At 46.7% G+C, this 20,235-nt stretch overlaps 1 long non-coding RNA gene across 1 annotated transcript in view; it reads left to right on the forward strand.

Annotated features, from left to right (window-relative positions):
- The first annotated feature begins 335 nt into the window (after positions 1 to 335).
- LOC141727336 (uncharacterized) overlaps positions 336 to 20,235 on the forward strand; it is a 31,216-nt gene continuing 11,316 nt past the window's right edge. Inside the window, exons 1-5 of the long non-coding RNA XR_012578353.1 lie at positions 336 to 396; positions 568 to 658; positions 6,547 to 6,678; positions 12,078 to 12,212; positions 19,580 to 19,645. This is a non-coding gene — a long non-coding RNA (uncharacterized LOC141727336). The remainder of the gene's footprint in view (positions 397 to 567; positions 659 to 6,546; positions 6,679 to 12,077; positions 12,213 to 19,579; positions 19,646 to 20,235) is intronic.

The following is a 20,235-nucleotide window of genomic DNA, read 5'->3' on the forward strand; positions in this document are numbered from 1 at the left end:
TTTTTCCCCATTTTATTCCAATTTTCCCCAATTTTTCCCAGTTTTTCCCCAATTTTTTCCCATTTTTATTTTCATTTTTTCCCCATTTTTTTCCCCATTTTATTCCAATTTTCCCCAATTTTTTTCCATTTTTATTTTCATTTTTCCCCATTTTTTCCCCCATTTTATTCCAATTTTTCCCCAATTTTTCCCCATTTTTATTCCAATTTTTCCCCAATTTCTCCCCAGTTTTTTTCCCAATTTTTCCCCCACCTGTGGCAGGCTCCAGGCCCCGCCAGACAAACCTTTAAAGCTTTGATCTGGAAATAAAAACCTGACCCAACCCTTTCCTCCCTCCTTTACCAGGCACATTTTTATCATTCCCAGCAGCTCCGCACATCTGCGCTCCCAACCCAGGTGTTGGCAGGATCCTCTCTCCATCATCCATCCCAGCACAGCAAGGGTTAAACGGCAGAGCAGGGCCCGCTCGTGACTTCCCATCTGCTGGCAACCCTGCAGCCCATTTGGAAATGAATTTTTCAGCCGGAATATATTTAATTTTTTATTTTTTTTTATTTTTTTTTCCAGGCAGCACATGTCTCCAGCGCCGGGGCTGATTGCGAAAGGCATTAAGTATGGATGGCCGTGTTTATTCCGGAATTATCATCACATTCGCTTGGTAAATAATGTTGACACATGCTTGGTGAACAGCTGGAGAGTGTCCTGGTGACACCGGGAAAAAACGGGATGGGCAGGGAAACCTCTGGGATGGGCAAGATGGGTGCATTCCTTTAATTAAAATTCATTTATGTGGGGTGGGAGCGCGTCGTTATCCCAGGAGAAATTGCCCCGAGGGATGGCCTGAACATCGGCATCAATCCGGAGCTCTGAGGAAAGGTTTTGTCTTGGAATTTGGGGTGAATTCATCTCTAAAATGAAAAGGTAAAAATGAACAATTCCTGCCATAGGGCCCCAGAGCTGCTCCTCAGGAATTGGGGTGAATTCATCTTTAAAATGTAAAGGTAAAAATGAACAATTCCTGCCACAGGGCCCCGGAGCTGCTCCTTGGGTTTGTATCAGGAATTGGGGTGAATTCATCTCTAAAATGAAAAGGTAAAAATGAACAATTCCTGCCACAGGGCCCTGGAGCTGCTGCTTGGGTTTGTCTCAGGAATTTGGGGTGAATTCATCTCTAAAATGAAAAGGTAAAAATGAACAATTCCTGCCATAGGACCCCGGAGCTGCTCCTCAGGAATTGGGGTGAATTCATCCCTAAAATGAAAAGGTAAAAATGAACAATTCCTGCCACAGGGCCTTGGAGCTGCTCCTCAGGAATTTGGGGTGAATTCATCTCTAAAATGAAAAGGTAAAAAATGAACAATTCCTGCCAGGGAATGGCTCCCTGCTCCCCAAAAATGGGAATTTGCTGCCCCCTTTCCCACATCCAGGCCTCAGGAAATTCCATTGCCCAGCCTTTGATTCGTTCCAGGGAGATGATGGTTGCAGTTGTGTTTTTTAAGTTGTATTTTTAGGCAGAAATTGCCCTTTTTGGTCCAACAGCTGGATCCTTTGGATGAAAGGACAAACCTGAGCAAGGCAAAAAATGTGTGGGGATAGGGAGGGAAAGAAAAACCCTCCAATGCAGGGAAAAGGAAATATTGCAAGGCCCATAATCTTATTTACATTCGGAGCATGACTCCAGCTCCCAGAACATTGCAGACATCTGTCAGACAAACAGCCACCACTCTGCAAAGATATTTTATTTCCAATGCTCTTCCCCTCAAATTTTTTCAGGATTTTGGCAGGATCATGTCTTTTTTTCTTCCCATTTGTTCTTTTTTTATTTTGCTTTTTCCCTCCTCAAACCTGGCTGAGGTCACTGGGTTTAGATGCTCCTGATCCATCAGAAAAATGCAGAATTTCCTCACAGAAAATCAGCATTTGCCAAGCTCAGTTCCCAGCCTGCTTTCACAATATTGCTGCAGAATTTGGAGTGCCGGGATTTTTGGATGCTGCCAGACTTAGCGACAGGAAAAGGTGCTAAAAGAGACAAAACTCAGTGTGGGTGGCTGGAGATGGAGATTGGCCATTTGGAATTCTCTCCTTGGATTTGTGCCACGAGCTGCTGGTTCCTGATCGCCCTGGGATGGGGACTGAGGGTGCAAAGGAACCCTCTGCAATATTGAAATTCCCAGTCAATATTGAAATTTGCATATGGGATGTTGAGATTCCCATTCCATATTGAAATTTGCATAGGGAATGTTGAAATTCCCATTCTATATTGAAATTCCCATTCAATATTGAAATTCCCATTCAATATTGAAATTCCCATTCTATATTGAAATTCACATTCTGTATTGAAATTCCCATTCGATATTGAAATTCACATTCAATATTGAAATTCCCATATTGAATATTGAAATTCCCATTCTATATTGAAATTCACATATGGAACATTAAAATTCCCATTCAATACTGAAATTCCCATATGGAATATTGAAATTCCCAGTCAATATTGAAATTCCCATCTTGAATATTGAAATTCCCATTCTATATTGAAATTCACATCTTGAATATTGAAATTCCCATTCTATATTGAAATTCCCATTCAATATTGAAATTGCCAGTCAATATTGAAATTCACATATGGAACATTAAAATTCCCATTCTATATTGAAATTCCCAGTCAATATTGAAATTCCCATATGGAATACTGAGATTCCCATATGGAATATTGAAATTCCCAGTCAATATTGAAATTCACATATGGAACATGAAAATTCCCATTCTATATTGAAATTCCCATATTGAATATTGAAATTCCCATTCAATATTGAAATTCCCATTTGACATTAAAATTCCCATTCTATATTGAAATTCCCATATGGAACATTGAAATTCCCATTCTATATTGAAATTCCCATATTGAATATTGAAATACCCGTTCTATATTGAAATTCCCAGTCAGTATTGAAATTCCCATCTTGAATATTAAAATTCCCATTCTATATTGAAATTCCCATTCAATATTGAAATTCCCAGTCAATATTGAAATTCCCGTTCTATATTGAAATCCACATATGGAATTTTGAAATTCCCATTCAATATTGAAATTCCCATATTGAACATTGAGATTCCCATTCAATATTGAAATTCACATATTGAATAATAAAATTCCCATTCTATATTGAAATTCCCATTCGATATTGAAATTTCCATTTTATATTGAAATTCCCAGTCAATATTGAAATTCATATATGGAACATTAAAATTCCCATTCTATATTGAGATTCCCATTCTATATTGAAATTCCCATATGGAATATTGAAATTCCTGTTCTATATTGAGATTCCCATTCAATATTGAAATTCCCATATGGAATACTGAGATTCCCGTTCAATATTGAAATTCCCATTCTATATTGAAATTCCCATTCAATATTGAAATTCCCATTCTATATTGAAATTCCCATATGGAATATTGAAATTCCCATATTGAATATTGAAATTTCCAGTCAATATTGAAATTCCCATTCAATATTGAAATTCCCATATGGAATATTGAGATTCCCATTCTATATTGAAATTCCCAGTCATTATTGAAATTCCCATTCAATACTGAAATTCCCATATTGAATATTGAGATTCCCATTCTATATTGAAATTCACATATGGAACATTAAAATTCCCATTCAATATTGAAATTTCCATTCGATATTGAAATTCACATATGGAACATTAAAATTCCCATTCAATATTGGAATTCCCATTCGATATTGAAATTCCCAGTCAATATTGAAATTCCCATTCTACATTGAAATTCCCATTCAGTATTGAAATTCCCAGTCAATATTGAAATTCCCATCTTGAATATTAAAATTCCCATTCCATATTGAAATTCCAGCTTCCCAATATTTGACCAGCCCAGCACTGAATGCAACTGCAACCCCCTTGGAATTCTGGGCATAATTAACTCCCTATTAAAGCATTTCTGGAGCCTTTTCCCATCCCAAACATCCAAAGCCACAGCATTTTATTCCTTCCTGTTCCAATAATTAACTATGCGAGGAGAACAGCATATTAATAGAGCATAATTTGTTTACATTGAAAAGAAAATTGTGCTAGATTAGCATAGCAAAAGCCTCTTCCCATAGCCAGGCAGGGATGTGCGGGCCCTAATAGCAATTTCCAGCGTCGTTAAGGAATATTATTAATAAAGTAATCCGGTGTAATTCCCTTTGCCCCTGCCATATTTCACAATGTCCTTAATTAGGGGCTAATTCCGCCGGGACTCGTTTGGGGGGATGTGAAATCAAACCCTGGGTAATGAGGAGGCTGCAGGAAATTCCAATCCTGGAAATTCAGGATGAACTGGGATGGTATATTCCTAATATTCTTTATTAAAATTCAATGTTTGGGGACAGCTTGGGAATTGTTTAGGACAAAGTTCTAAAGTTCTCATCAGCCAGGGATGGGTTAATTGATAATAATCTGTGAAAAATGCCGATAATTTATTTTGAAACTTTGAAAAGTTTCATAGGAATGAAATGGTTATAAAATAGGAATATAATTGGAGTCATAATAATTTGGATAATTTGAATTAGAGACTACAAAAACCAGGAGTCTTCCTGCACTCAATTCCGGAGTTTTGGCCATGGCATTCCCAAAAATAAACAGAATATAATTTCCAATCCTTTTATTACCAAAACCAGGCAGAATTATCAATCCATAATAAAATTCAGGCTGGAATTATCAATCCCAGCCTGGACATTTTATATTCCCAAAACCAGGCAGAATTATCAACCCATAATAAAATTCAGGCTGGAATTATCAATCCCAGCCTGGACATTTTATATTCCCAAAACCAGACAGAATTATCAACCCATAATAAATTTCAGACTGGAATTATCAATCCCAGCCTGGAATATTTTTATATTCCCAAAACCAGACAGAATTATCAATCCATAATAAATTTCAGGCTGGAATTATCAATCCCAGCCTGGAATATTTTATATTCCCAAAACCAGACAGAATTATCAATCCACAATAAATTTCAGGCTGGAATTATCAATCCCAGCCTGGAATATTTTTATATTCCCAAAACCAGGCAGAATTACCAATCCATAATAAATTCCAGGCTGGAATTATCAATCCCAGCCTGGACATTTTATATTCCCAAACCAGACAGAATTATCAATCCATAATAAATTTCAGGCTGGAATTATCAATCCCAGCCTGGAATATTTTTATATTCCCAAAACCAGGCAGAATTATCAATCCATAATAAATTCCAGGCAGGAATTATCAATCCCAGCCTGGAAAATTTTTATTCCCAAAAATAAAATTATCAATCCCAGCCTGGACATTTTATATTCCCAAACCAGACAGAATTATCAATCCATAATAAATTTCAGGCTGGAATTATCAATCCCAGCCTGGAATATTTTTATATTCCCAAAACCAGGCAGAATTACCAATCCATAATAAATTCCAGGCTGGAATTATCAATCCCAGCCTGGACATTTTTATATTCCCAAAACCAGGCAGAATTATCAATCCATAATAAATTTCAGACTGGAATTATCAATCACAGCCTGGAATATTTTTATATTCCCAAAACCAGACAGAATTATCAATCCATAATAAATTCAGACTGGAATTATCAATCCCAGCCTGGAAAATTTTTATTCCCAAAAATAAAATTATCAATCCCAGCCTGGACATTTTATATTCCCAAAACCAGACAGAATTATCAACCCACAATAAATTCCAGGCTGGAATTATCAATCCCAGCCTGGAATATTTTTATATTCCCAAAACCAGGCAGAATTATCAATCCATAATAAATTTCAGGCTGGAATTATCAATCCCAGCCTGGACATTTTATATTCCCAAAACCAGACAGAATTATCAACCCACAATAAATTCCAGGCTGGAATTATCAATCCCAGCCTGGAATATTTTTATATTCCCAAACCAGACAGAATTATCAATCCACAATAAATTTCAGACTGGAATTATCAATCCCAGCCTGGAATATTTTTATATTCCCAAACCAGACAGAATTATCAATCCATAATAAATTTCAGACTGGAATCACTCATTCCAAATCCCAGCCTGGAAAATTTTTATTCCCAAAAATAAAATTATCAATCCCAGCCTGGACATTTTTATATTTCCAAAACCAGACAGAATTATCAACCCACAATAAAATTCAGACTGGAATTATCAATCCCAGCCTGGAATATTTTTATATTCCCAAAACCAGACAGAATTATCAATCCATAATAAAATTCAGACTGGAATCATTCATTCCAGCAGCCTGGAAAATTTTTATTCCCAAAAATAAAATTATCAATCCCAGCCTGGACATTTTATATTCCCAAAACCAGACAGAATTATCAATCCATAATAAAATTCAGGCTGGAATTATCAATCCCAGCCTGGAATATTTTTGTTCCCTGAAGCCAGGCAGAATTCTGAATGCACAACAAATAAATTCAGGCTGGATTCACTCATCCCAAACCCCCCCAAGCTGCAACAATAAAGGCTCTGTTTTTTCTTGCAGGATGTTTTTGTCATCTTTTGATCCGGTGCCAGCAGAGCGCAGGATTGTGGGAGAGCAAAACCTCCCAAACTGATCCCTGCCAGAGAATTCCAGAAAAATCCACGCTCCCAAAAAAAAGCACAGGGCGTTCAGGTAAATCCATCTCAAACTGCAGCAGCTCAGGAAATTCTTGCAGGAATTTTGGGTGCTGAAAAATTGAAAATATAATGGAAAATCAGCATTGAGAAACTGCATTGCGCTTGCAGGGATCTGCAAAGAATGATTCCCATCCTGGGCAGAAAAAAGGAATTTTGTGCTGTGCAAAAACAGGGAATGGTGCCAGAATTCCCTGGGGGGTGCCAGCCGCTCCTGGCACAGCCCAAACCCTGGAAAAATCCTGGAAAAATCCTGGAAAAATCCTGGAAAAATCGCATTGTTGGTGCTTGGGAATCACAGAGCACACACTCCCTGCAGCTGCACCCCAAAATACCCCAGATTGCACCCCAAATATCCCAGATTTCACCCCTAAATATCCCAGATTGCACCCCAAAATATCCCAGATTGCACCCCAAATCAATACCCCAGATTGCACCCCAAATCCTGGAAAAATCCTGGAAAAATCCTGGAAAAATCCTGGAAAAATCGCATTGTTGGTGCCTGGGAATCACAGGGCACACACTCCCTGCAGCTGCACCCCAAAATATCCCAAATTTCACCCCAAAATATCCCAGATTGCACCCCAAATATTCCAGATTGCACCCAAAATACCCCAGATTTCACCCCCAAATATCCCAGATTGCACCCCAAAATATCCCAGATTGCACCCCAAATAAATACCCCAGATTGCACCCTAAATACCCCAGATTGCACCAAAAATATCCCAGATTGCACCCCTAAATATCCCAGATTTCACCCCAAATAAATATCCCAGATTTCACCCCAAAATATCCCAGATTGCACCCAAAATATCCCAGATTTCACCCCAAATATCCCAGATTTCACCCCAAAATATCCCAGATTGCACCCCAAATATCCCAGATTTTATCCCAGATTGCACCCCTAAATACCCCAGATTGCACCCCAAATAAATACCCCAGATTGCACCCCAAAATCCTGGAAAAATCCCATTGTTGGTACCCCAATATTTCTGTATCCTGGCTGGAAATACACCCAGGCTGTGGCTGAACAAACCCCACGGGATAAGGATGTGATTCCCAAAGAAAAATCAGGATATCATGCTTGAAAATAGGAGAATTTAATAAAATTAAATCCCAAATTGTGGATGCTGCCACAAAGAACAAGGAGCATGAAATGTTTGGGATTGGGGAAAAAGAATCCAAGGAAAAAAGAAAAGGTTTCGTGGTAAAAAGTGAAATTGTGAATTGCAAAAGGGGATTGGAGTTTAAGGAGGAATTAGTGCAGTTCCATGGCTGGGCCAGGCCAGCAGTGAGGGATGAGGGGAAATAGAGACCAGAGGGATTGATGATTAAATTAAAAGCACTTAATTACAGCAAATGTGAAATAAGCACTTTTCTGGCATTTCGGGGATCGCAATGAATTGTCCACTCGGAATTGCCCCTCCATGGTAAATGTCAGCCCTACATTAAAGCCAAGCGGGGTCTGCTGGCCCTCAGCACAAAAAGCTTTAATTGGAGCCAATCAAGGAGCTTTGATTGGAGCTGAGCCCGGGGTCACAGGGGAGCACCTGGATGGGGCAGACGGGGAAATGTTCCATTGGAAGATGCTCCACAGGAAGGAGAAGCTCCAATGGAAGGAGAACCTCCATTGGAAAGAGAAGCTCCACTGAAAGGAGATGTTCCACTGAAAGGAGATGTTCCACTGGAAGATGCTCCACTGGAAGGAGAAGCTCCACTGGAAGATGCTCCACTGGAAGATGTTCCATTGGAAGATGGAACACTTGGATGTTCCATTGGATGATGCTCCATTGGAAGGAGAAGATCTACAGGAAGGAGATGCTCCATTGGAAGGAGAAGCTCCGCTGAAAGGAGATGCTCCACTGGAAGATGTTCCACTGGAAGATGTTCCATTGGAAGATGCTCCACTGGCAGGAGAAGCTCTACTGGAAGACATTTGGAAGATGTTTGCTCCAGGATCTGTGTCCCACAGGGATTTGGGGTTCCTGGATCTGTGTCCCACAGGGATTTGGAGCTCCAGGATCTGTGTCCCACAGGGATTTGGGGCTCCTGGATCTGTGTCCCACAGGGATTTGGGGTTTGAGCTCCTGGATCTGTGTCCCACAGGGATTTGGGGTTTGAGCTCCAGGATCTGTGTCCCACAGGGATTTGGGGTGTGAGCTCCTGGATCTGTGTCCCACAGGGATTTGGGGTGTGAGCTCCTGGATCTGTGTCCCACAGGGATTTGGGGTGTGAGCTCCTGGATCTGTGTCCCACAGGGATTTGGAGCTCCTGGATCTGTGTCCCACAGGGATTTGGGGTTTGAGCTCCTGGATCTGTGTCCCACAGGGATTTGGGGTGTGAGCTCCAGGATCTGTGTCCCACAGGGATTTGGAGCTCCAGGATCTGTGTCCCACAGGGATTTGGGGTGTGAGCTCCAGGATCTGTGTCCCACAGGGATTTGGAGCTCCAGGATCTGTGTCCCACAGGGATTTGGAGCTCCTGGATCTGTGTCCCACAGGGATTTGGGGTGTGAGCTCCTGGATCTGTGTCCCACAGGGATTTGGAGCTCCAGGATCTGTGTCCCACAGGGATTTGGAGCTCCTGGATCTGTGTCCCACAGGGATTTGGAGCTCCTGGATCTGTGTCCCACAGGGATTTGGGGTGTGAGCTCCTGGATCTGTGTCCCACAGGGATTTGGAGCTCCAGGATCTGTGTCCCACAGGGATTTGGAGCTCCTGGATCTGTGTCCCACAGGGATTTGGGGTGTGAGCTCCTGGATCTGTGTCCCACAGGGATTTGGAGCTCCAGGATCTGTGTCCCACAGGGATTTGGAGCTCCTGGATCTGTGTCCCACAGGGATTTGGAGCTCCTGGATCTGTGTCCCACAGGGATTTGGGGTGTGAGCTCCTGGATCTGTGTCCCACAGGGATTTGGAGCTCCTGGATCTGTGTCCCACAGGGATTTGGGGCTCCAGGATCTGTGTCCCACAGGGATTTGGGGCTCCTGGATCTGTGTCCCACAGGGATTTGGGGTGTGAGCTCCAGGATCTGTGTCCCACAGGGATTTGGGGCTCCTGGATCTGTGTCCCACAGGGATTTGGGGTGTGAGCTCCTGGATCTGTGTCCCACAGGGATTTGGGGTGTGAGCTCCTGGATCTGTGTCCCACAGGGATTTGGGGTGTGAGCTCCAGGATCTGTGTCCCACAGGGATTTGGGGTGTGAGCTCCTGGATCTGTGTCCCACAGGGATTTGGGGCTCCAGGATCTGTGTCCCACAGGGATTTGGGGTGTGAGCTCCTGGATCTGTGTCCCACAGGGATTTGGGGCTCCAGGATCTGTGTCCCACAGGGATTTGGGGTTTGAGCTCCTGGATCTGTGTCCCACAGGGATTTGGGGTGTGAGCTCCTGGATCTGTGTCCCACAGGGATTTGGGGTTTGAGCTCCTGGATCTGTGTCCCACAGGGATTTGGGGCTCCTGGATCTGTGTCCCACAGGGATTTGGAGCTCCTGGATCTGTGTCCCACAGGGATTTGGGGCTCCAGGATCTGTGTCCCACAGGGATTTGGGGTTTGAGCTCCTGGATCTGTGTCCCACAGGGATTTGGGGTGTGAGCTCCAGGATCTGTGTCCCACAGGGATTTGGGGTGTGAGCTCCTGGATCTGTGTCCCACAGGGATTTGGAGCTCCTGGATCTGTGTCCCACAGGGATTTGAGCTCCTGGATCTGTGTCCCACAGGGATTTGGAGCTCCTGGATCTGTGTCCCACAGGGATTTGGGGTTTGAGCTCCTGGATCTGTGTCCCACAGGGATTTGGGGTTTGGGCTCCTGGATCTGTGTCCCACAGGGATTTGGAGCTCCAGGATCTGTGTCCCACAGGGATTTGGGGTTTGAGCTCCTGGATCTGTGTCCCACAGGGATTTGGGGCTCCAGGATCTGTGTCCCACAGGGATTTGGGGCTCCTGGATCTGTGTCCCACAGGGATTTGGGGTTTGAGCTCCTGGATCTGTGTCCCACAGGGATTTGGGGTTTGAGCTCCAGGATCTGTGTCCCACAGGGATTTGAGCTCCTGGATCTGTGTCCCACAGGGATTTGGGGTTTGAGCTCCAGGATCTGTGTCCCACAGGGATTTGGGGTGTGAGCTCCTGGATCTGTGTCCCACAGGGATTTGGGGTGTGAGCTCCTGGATCTGTGTCCCACAGGGATTTGGGGTTTGAGCTCCTGGATCTGTGTCCCACAGGGATTTGGGGTTTGAGCTCCTGGATCTGTGTCCCACAGGGATTTGGGGCTCCAGGATCTGTGTCCCACAGGGATTTGGGGTTTGAGCTCCAGGATCTGTGTCCCACAGGGATTTGAGCTCCTGGATCTGTGTCCCACAGGGATTTGGGGTTTGAGCTCCTGTATCTGTGTCCCACAGGGATTTGGGGTTTGAGCTCCTGGATCTGTGTCCCACAGGGATTTGGGGTGTGAGCTCCAGGATCTGTGTCCCACAGGGATTTGGGGCTCCTGGATCTGTGTCCCACAGGGATTTGGGGCTCCTGTATCTGTGTCCCACAGGGATTTGGGGTGTGAGCTCCAGGATCTGTGTCCCACAGGGATTTGGGGCTCCTGGATCTGTGTCCCACAGGGATTTGGGGCTCCAGGATCTGTGTCCCACAGGGATTTGGGGTTTGAGCTCCTGGATCTGTGTCCCACAGGGATTTGGGGCTCCAGGATCTGTGTCCCACAGGGATTTGGGGCTCCAGGATCTGTGTCCCACAGGGATTTGGGGTGTGAGCTCCAGGATCTGTGTCCCACAGGGATTTGGGGCTCCAGGATCTGTGTCCCACAGGGATTTGGGGTGTGAGCTCCAGGATCTGTGTCCCACAGGGATTTGGGGTGTGAGCTCCAGGATCTGTGTCCCACAGGGATTTGGGGTTTGAGCTCCAGGATCTGTGTCCCACAGGGATTTGGGGTTTGGGCTCCAGGATCTGTGTCCCACAGGGATTTGGAGCTCCTGGATCTGTGTCCCACAGGGATTTGGGGTTTGAGCTCCTGGATCTGTGTCCCACAGGGATTTGGGGTTTTGTTTGCCACTCACAAACAAAAATTCCCTCAGCTGCTGTTCCAGGATTGCAAATTGGAATTAGAGAGAGAGAGGAATGGGATGGAAATGAGGGGAAAAAAGAGAGAGGAATGGTGCTGGGAGGATAAACCCACGCTGCATTCCTGGGGACAAGCATTCCCTGGGAATTTGGGATTTTGCAGCCTTGCTGGGCAAGGACAGACAGCCAATCTGTCTGTCTGTCGGTGAGGTGCCCACAAAGCTCTTTGGCAGCTCATAAAGGAGCCATTGAGAGCGCGGAGTTATTTGGAGTTGTTTGGGGTTGAGTCAGCCTTGGCAGCCGCCACATTTCCCTTTTTTCCCCTTTTCTTTTCCAGCTCCGCAGACAAGGGACCTTTATCAGCTTCCCCTTCATCATCTGCACCCAGCCCTGCCAGAGAAACTTCCAGAACTTCTTCCTTTGGGAACAGCGAAAAGCCTGAAATGCTTTGGATCCCTTGATCCACCCCAAGGTGTGTGAAATCCTCTGGTTTCTCTTAGTTTTTCCATGTGTTTTTGTGACAAATCTGATTTTCCTGAGGAGGGATTTCGGTGTTACACAGCTCACATTCCCGGTTTGGAATCAGGGCCCATTGTCTGCGGGCTCAGGCACAGATGGGAGACACGGAGCTGTCAGAAAGGAGCCGGCGTTGGGGAAATGTTCTAATTGGGATGGTAAACAAGTTCACAAGGAGCCTATTGAGGCGAGGCATCGCCATGGAAACCGCCCGGCAAAGGCTGGGAATGGGCAAGGGGGATGGGATTTGGGCCTTTGGGGGGCTTGTTGGGGAAGAGAGCTTTTCCCCAAAATGCCCCTGATCCATGGGCTGCAAGGGACCAAAAATGCAAATTTTGTATGAACTCCTCCCCAAAAATCTCCCTGATCCATGGACTGCAAGGGACCAAAAATGCAAATTTTGTATGAACTCCTCCCCAAAAATCTCCCTGATCCATGGGCTGCAAGGGACCAAAAATGCAAATTTTGTATGAACTCCTCCCCAAAAATCTCCCTGATCCATAGACTGCCAATGACTAAAAATGCCATTTTTGGTGCCACTTCTGATACCCAAAATCTGCCTGATCTATAGACTGCAAGTGACCAAAAATTCCATTTTTGGTGCCACTTTTTTTCCCCAAAATCTCCCTGATCCATAGACTGCAGGTGACCAAAAATGCCATTTTTGGTGCCACTTTTGTTCCCCAAAATCTCTCTGATCCATAGACTGCAGGTGACCAAAAATGCCATTTTTGGTGCCACTTTTGTTCCCCAAAATCTCTCTGATCCATAGACTGCAAGTGACCAAAAATGCCATTTTTGTATGAACTCCTCCCCAAAAATCTCCCTGATCCATAAAATGCAAGTGACCAAAAATGTCATTTTTGGTGCCACTTTTGTTCCCCAAAATCTCCTGATCCATAGACTGCAAGTGACCAAAAATGCCTTTTTTGGTGTCTTTTTGGAACACCACATTTCCCATTCCCATTAAGGAAGTCAGGAGCTGTGAGCAGAGTAGGATCCCAGCTCCCACCTCTCAGAGCCATCAATAACAGCCCCATTCCCATCCCATCCCATCCTATCCCATTCCCATTCCCATCCCATCCCATCCCATTATCCCATCCCATCCCATCCCATCCCATCCCATCCCATCCCATCCCATTCCTATTCCCATCCCATTATCCCATCCCATCCCATCCCATCCCATCCCATCCCATCCCATCCCATCCCATTCCCATCCCATTCCCATCCCATCCCATCCTATCCCATTCCCATTCCCATCCCATCCCATCCCATTATCCCATCCCATCCCATCCCATTCCCATTCCCATCCCATCCCATCCCATCCCATCCCATCCCATCCCATCCCATCCCATCCCATCCCATTATCCCATTCCCATTCCCATTCCCATTCCCATCCCATTCCCATCCCATTCCCATTAAGGAAGCCAGGAGCTGTGAGCAGAGTGGGATCCCCGCTCCCCCCTCTCAGAGCCATCAATAACAGCCCCATGCCATTGCCATGCATTATTGCTGATAATCACTCGTGGATGAAGCCACCAGGAATCAGAGCTGGGCCGGTTCCCAGAGGCTCAGCCCAGGGCCTGGTGCCCACAGCAGCGCCATTGGCAGATCTGTTGGACAGGAAGCTGCTGCAGCGCTGCCAGAGGAAATCACTGCCCAATTACTGACTAACGAGGAGCGCTCCAATTATTGACAAACGAGGGGAGCTCCAATTATTGACAAACGAGGAGAGCTCCAATTATTGACAAACGAGGAGCGCTCGGTGCTGGAGCCCGGCCGGCAGTGTGGGGAGCGCAGCTGCCACCGGGGCTGCCCACAGGCACTCGTGGGTGTGTGGGTGGCACTGTGGCCTGTGCAGCCCGGGCAGGGACAGGGGGACAGGGCAGGGACAGGGGGACAGCAGGGACACAGGGACAGGGGGACAGCAGGGACAGGGCAGGGACAGAGGGACAGCAGGGACAGGGGGACACAGGTACAGGGGGACATCAGGGACAGGGCAGGGACAGCAAGGACACAGGGACAGGGGGACAGGGGGACAGGGGGACACAGGGACAGGGGGACAGGGGAGGGACAGGGGGAGACAGGGACAGGGGGACACCAGGGACACAGGGACACCAGGGACACAGGGACAGCAGGCACAGGGCAGGGACTGGGGGACACCAGGGACAGGGGGACACAGGGACAGCAGAGACACAGGGACACAGGGACAGGGGGACAGGGGAGAGACAGGGGGACACAGGGACAGGGGGACACAGGGACAGGGGGACACAGGGACAGCCGGGACAGGGGGACAGGGCAGGGGGACAGGGCAGGGACAGGGGGACAGGGCAGGGACAGGGGGACACAGAGACAGCAGGGACACAGGGACAGGGGGACAGGGCAGGGACAGGGGGACACAGGGACTGGGGGACACCAGGGACAGCAGGGACAGGGCAGGGACAGGGGGACGGGGGGACACAGGGACAGCAAGGACACAGGGACACCAGGGACAGGGGGACAGGGCAGGGACAGGGGGACACAGGGACAGCAGGGACAGGGGGACAGGGGGACACAGAGACAGCAGGGACACAGGGACTGGGGGACATCAGGGACAGGGGGACACAGGGACAGGGCAGGGACAGGGGGACACAGGGACAGGGGGATAGGGCAGGGACAGGGGGACAGGGCAGGGACAGGGGGACAGCAGGGACAGAGGGACACCAGGGACAGGGGGACAGCAGGGACTGGGGAACAGCAGGGACAGCAGGGACACAGGGACAGCAGGGACACAGGGACAGCAGGGACAGCTCCTCATGTTCCTTCCCTGCTCCTGCACCTTCCCTGCTCTTTCCCTGCTCCTGCTCCTTCCCTGCTCCTGCTCCTTCCCTGCACCTTCCCTGCTCCTGCCCTTCTCCCATGGCTTCCCCCTTCACAGGCGCTTCACCATCACCATGAAAACAGGCAATTTGAAATCCCTCCTTTCCCCAGCCTCTCCAACCATTAAATCCATAAATGACATCAATGGGATTGGGCAGTGACAGCTTTCCAGAAATCCTCAATTGGGACAGGGTTTGTTCAGTGAGTTCCCAAAAACACCCGAGCAGAAGGAGTTGTGTTCAGGAGTTTGGGACAAAGGGAGGGCAGGGATGGCAGGAGAAAAAGGAGAGTTTAGATGGGATATTGGCAATTAAACCCCAGCTGGGAGGGTGGCACTGGCTGGACACTGGGGCTTGGAGCAATCCTTAAAATCCTTAAAATTTTAAAATCCTTAAAAAAACCGCGGAGGGCTGAAAATGAAATTCTCTGAGCGCCCTTTGGGGCCCTGCAGCAGATAAATGAGCTGCAAATGTTGTGCTTCAAACACAAACTCAAGGCCTTTCTCTGGGAAAAAAAAAAAAAAAAAATCCCTTTCAAGGCATTGTTTCTTTGGAGCTGTGGTTTACCTTTGGTTCCTTAACAAAGTAAATTAATAAATGAAGGGGTAGCAGAGTTGTTTCTATAGCAATCCCCATGGAAACATCAAAAATGCCACAACCACTCATCCTCAGCCTCCAGCTCCCAGCTCGGGGTGAAACACGGCCCTGGCTCGGGGATTCAGTGCCCTTGGGGGCCACAGATCCCAAAAATTGGAGTTTTTAGGGCAAACCTAAGGAGCTGCTCATCCCTTGCCATGGGATGGGTGAGAAACTCTTGGGGAGAAACTCTTGGACAACCTCTCTCAACTCTTTAAGGGTTTATTGCAGGGAAATCCCAGCAGGGTTTAACCCACCAGGCCAGGATCCTGATGGGATTTCAGGGATTTCCATCCCAGAATCCTGCTGGGATTTCAGGAATATCCTGCTGGGATTTCAGGGATCTCCAGCCCAGGATCCTGCTGGGATTTCAGGGATTTCCATCCCAGGATCCTGCTGGGATTTCAGGAATATCCTGCTGGGATTTCAGGGATTTCCATCCCAGAATCCTGCTGGGATTTCAGGGATCTCCTGCCCAGAATCCTGCTGGGATTTCAGGAATATCCTGCTGGGATTTCAGGGATCTCCAGCCCAGAATCCTGCTGGGATTTCAGGGATCTCCAGCCCAGGATCCTGCTGGGATTTCAGGAATATCCTGCTGGGATTTCAGGGATCTCCAGCCCAGAATCCTGCTGGGATTTCAGGGATCTCCAGCCCAGAATCCTGCTGGGATTTCAGGAATATCCTGCTGGGATTTCAGGGATTTCCATCCCAGGATCCTGCTGGGATTTCAGGGATCTCCAGCCCAGAATCCTGCTGGGATTTCAGGAATATCCTGCTGGGATTTCAGGATCTCCAGTGGTGGCAGAAGTGTGAGGAGTTTGCCCAGCTCTGCAGTACAGATGCTTTGGGACATAAATTTCCCCATTATTGTTGTGCTGCCCTTTTGCAGGAAAAGGGTAGGGGAGATTTGTAGGAGCCCTTAGCACGTGCAAATCCCCTCCTCTGTAGGGCTGAATGGGGCCATAAATATCCCAATATAAAATAAAATGAAATGAAATAAAATAAATAAAATAAAATAAAATAAAATAAAATAAAATAAAATAAAATAAAATAAAATAAAATAAAATAAAATAAAATAAAATAAAATTCTGACAGCCACCTCGGTGTGCCAGGAGCAGTGAGTCAGCTGCACATGCCATGTGTGTGAGCAGGGCTTCATTTCCATCTAACAAGGCAATTACTGCAGCCCTGCTAATTCCCTGTTAATTCTGCAGCGCTTGATTAACAAAAACCTCTGCTGTGGCACTGCAGATCCTTATCTCCGCCCTGCTCATTAGCATAAAATATGCAGATGAGCCATCCCCAAACGGGAAGCGAGGCCTTAAGGGATGATCCCATGGCCAACAGGATTCCCATTTCCCCATTTCCTTCAGAATTCCCTGGAGTGGTTCTGGATGGATGTTTTCAATCCCCATTCCCAATCCCAAACCAATCCCAATCCCTTGGAGGGTTTTATTTGGGATTTGCCATTGTTTTCAGCCATTCTGGATGGACATGAACCCCCATTCCCAAAGCAATCCCAATCCCTCCGAGAGTTTTATTTGGGATTTGCCAAAAAAAGGGAAAACAAGGGAAAAGCAGCTGGAGCTGGGAGCTGTTTGCTTATGAATATAAATGACATTTTTTTTTGCCGTGGCAAATAAACAAATGCATAAAGATGCATTATTTCATAAGCATAAAAAAAAAAAAAATCCCTGCTGCAACTCTAGTGCTTTTCATTTGTTTTTTTATGATGACTTGTAATTAATTAGCATCAAAAGGAGATTATCAACATGGCTCAAGCCCGAGATTGTGGCAGCGATGATGGCGCTGCTTTATCTTTTATTAAGGTGGGAAAAGAGGAAATGATCCCTTTTTTATTTCCTCAAAATGCACAAAAATCATCTCCAGCCTGGCAAGGGCTGGGATCCTCGGGATCTGCAGGGAAATGCTCTGGGTTCCTCAGGGTTCCAGAAGGTTCCAGCAGAACGCTGGGTGTTCCCCACACAGGGATCCTTGGGAATGTGGCAGTGTGTCCGTCCGGAGCTCCGATCCCACCGCCCACACTGCTCATCCCAAACAGCCAACCCAAACTGGGCCTTATTTAATGGGGGATTCGTTAATGAAGGGCGCTAATTGGCCCAGGCTGACGGGCACGGGGCTGCTCCCATCCCATCCCATTATCCTATGCCATGCCATTATCCCATGCCATGCCATGCCATTGTCCTATGCCATCCCATTATCCCATCCCATGCCATGCCATTATCCCATCCCATCCCATTATCCCATGCCATCCCATTATCCTATGCCATGCCATGCCATGCCATTATCCCATCCCATTCCATTATCCCATGCCATCCCATTATCCCATGCCATTATCCCATGCCATGCCATGCCATGCCATTATCCCATGCCATGCCATTGTCCTATGCCATGCCATCCCATTATCCTATGCCATCCCATCCCATTATCCCATGCCATGCCATCCCATTATCCCATGCCATTATCCCATGCCATGCCATCCCATTATCCCATGCCGTGCCATGCCATTACCCCATTCCATGCCATCGCATCCCATTATCCCATGCCATGCCATGCCATGCCATGCCATCCCATTATCCTATCCCATGCCATGCCATGCGATGCCATGCCATTATCCCATGCCGTCCCATCCCATTATCCCATGCCATGCCATGCCATGCCATTATCCCATCCCATTATCCTATGCCATGCCATGTCATGCCATGCCATGCCATCCCATTATCCTATGCCATGCCATGCCATTATCCCATGCCATGCCATGCCATCCCATCCCATCCCATCCCATCCCATCCCATTATCCCATGCCATGCCATCCCATTATCCTGTGCCATGCCATGCCATGCCATCCCATCCCATTATCCTATGCCATGCCATGCCATCCCATTATCCCATCCCATTATCCCATCCCATTCCCACCCCATTATCCCATCCCATCCCATCCCATTATCCCATCCCATTATCCCATCCCATCCCATCCCATTCCCACCCCATTATCCCATCCCATCCCATCCCAGTATCCCATCCCATTATCCCATCCCATCCCATCCCATCCCATTATCCCATCCCATCCCATTATCCCATCCCATCCCATCCCATCCCATTATCCCATCCCATCCCAGTATCCCATCCCATCCCATTATCCCATCCCATCCCATTATCCCATCCCATCCCATTATCCCATCCCATTATCCCATCCCAGTATCCCATCCCATTATCCCATTATCCCATCACCCCATCCCAGTATGAAATATTAACTCAGCCCCACTCCGCAGCCATTAGCTCTCATTTGCATATTCATGAGGGCTCATAAATGTTGAAAGAGGCGCAGCGGCAGCAGCGGGGGCGGGGCCAAGGTGTGTTTACAGCGCTTTTTGTGGGACACACTGGCTTTAATTAGGCCCTCATTAGGGCTGCCTTTGTGGGATCAATCGGCCCTAATTAGGGCCGGTCTGTGGGACAAATCCAACAGCAGATCCCAGGAATTCCCAAGCATCCCTGGAACGTGGGAAATGAGGTGGGGACCTGTTTGAAGCACCTGCTTTAAGCAGGAGAAATGCTGTGATTTCCCTGGCTCCTGTCGATAATGAAGTGTTAAATTAATGTTATTTAATAACATTTTCCTGTCTGTTAAGTGTGGCTAAAGCAGGACAGCGATTCAAGACAATAAAAGTTCATTTTCTGCTTACGGGATGTTTTCTCCTCTGCAGAGCATAAATCACATTTTGTGTGAAGCGTGCATCCTTGCTCTGCCTCTGCTACTTTATAATAAATGCTTTTTATTGATTTTTTATTTTTTTTTCCTCAGGAAGAATGGAATAAACTCCCGGAGCAAGGCAGCTGAGAGGAGAAAATGGGATCAGCACGTTTGCAGGTAAAGGTGGCGGCACGGGGGATTATTTCCAATCCTTGCAATGGATTATTTACAATCCTTGCAATGGATTATTTGCAATCCTTGCAATGGATTATTTCCAATCCTTGCAATGGATTATTTACAAAATATTCCTTAAACCTTGAGTCTGGTCAAGAGCTCAGTCCAGCCACCACCTCCATGAGTCTGTTCCCAAATTGTCCAGAGGTTCAGGGGCTCCACAAAGCATTAATTATGGTGACAAATTGCCAGGCACCAATGGAGCTCCTCCAGCAGGGAATGATGGAGAAGCTCCACCAGCTCAGGACACTCCATGAGTTTATGGATTATTTACAAAATATTCCTCAAACTTTAGGCCTGGCCACCACCTCCATGAGTCTGTTCCCAAATTCTCCAAAACTTCAGGGGCTCCACAAAGCATTAATTGGGGCTTGATTGAACACCCCTGCCACGGTGACAAATATTTGCCTGTCTCCATAGAGATGGGGAGCCCACACACACACAATAAATACCTTTTCCCACATGCGTTATCATCATCGCTGCCTAATCATATAATCGCCGAGGCACGGCTCAGGCGGGAGAATAAACACCAT

The sequence above is a fragment of the Zonotrichia albicollis genome, assembly GCF_047830755.1.
Source record: "Zonotrichia albicollis isolate bZonAlb1 chromosome Z unlocalized genomic scaffold, bZonAlb1.hap1 SUPER_Z_unloc_1, whole genome shotgun sequence".
Taxonomy (NCBI): Eukaryota; Metazoa; Chordata; class Aves; order Passeriformes; family Passerellidae; genus Zonotrichia; species Zonotrichia albicollis.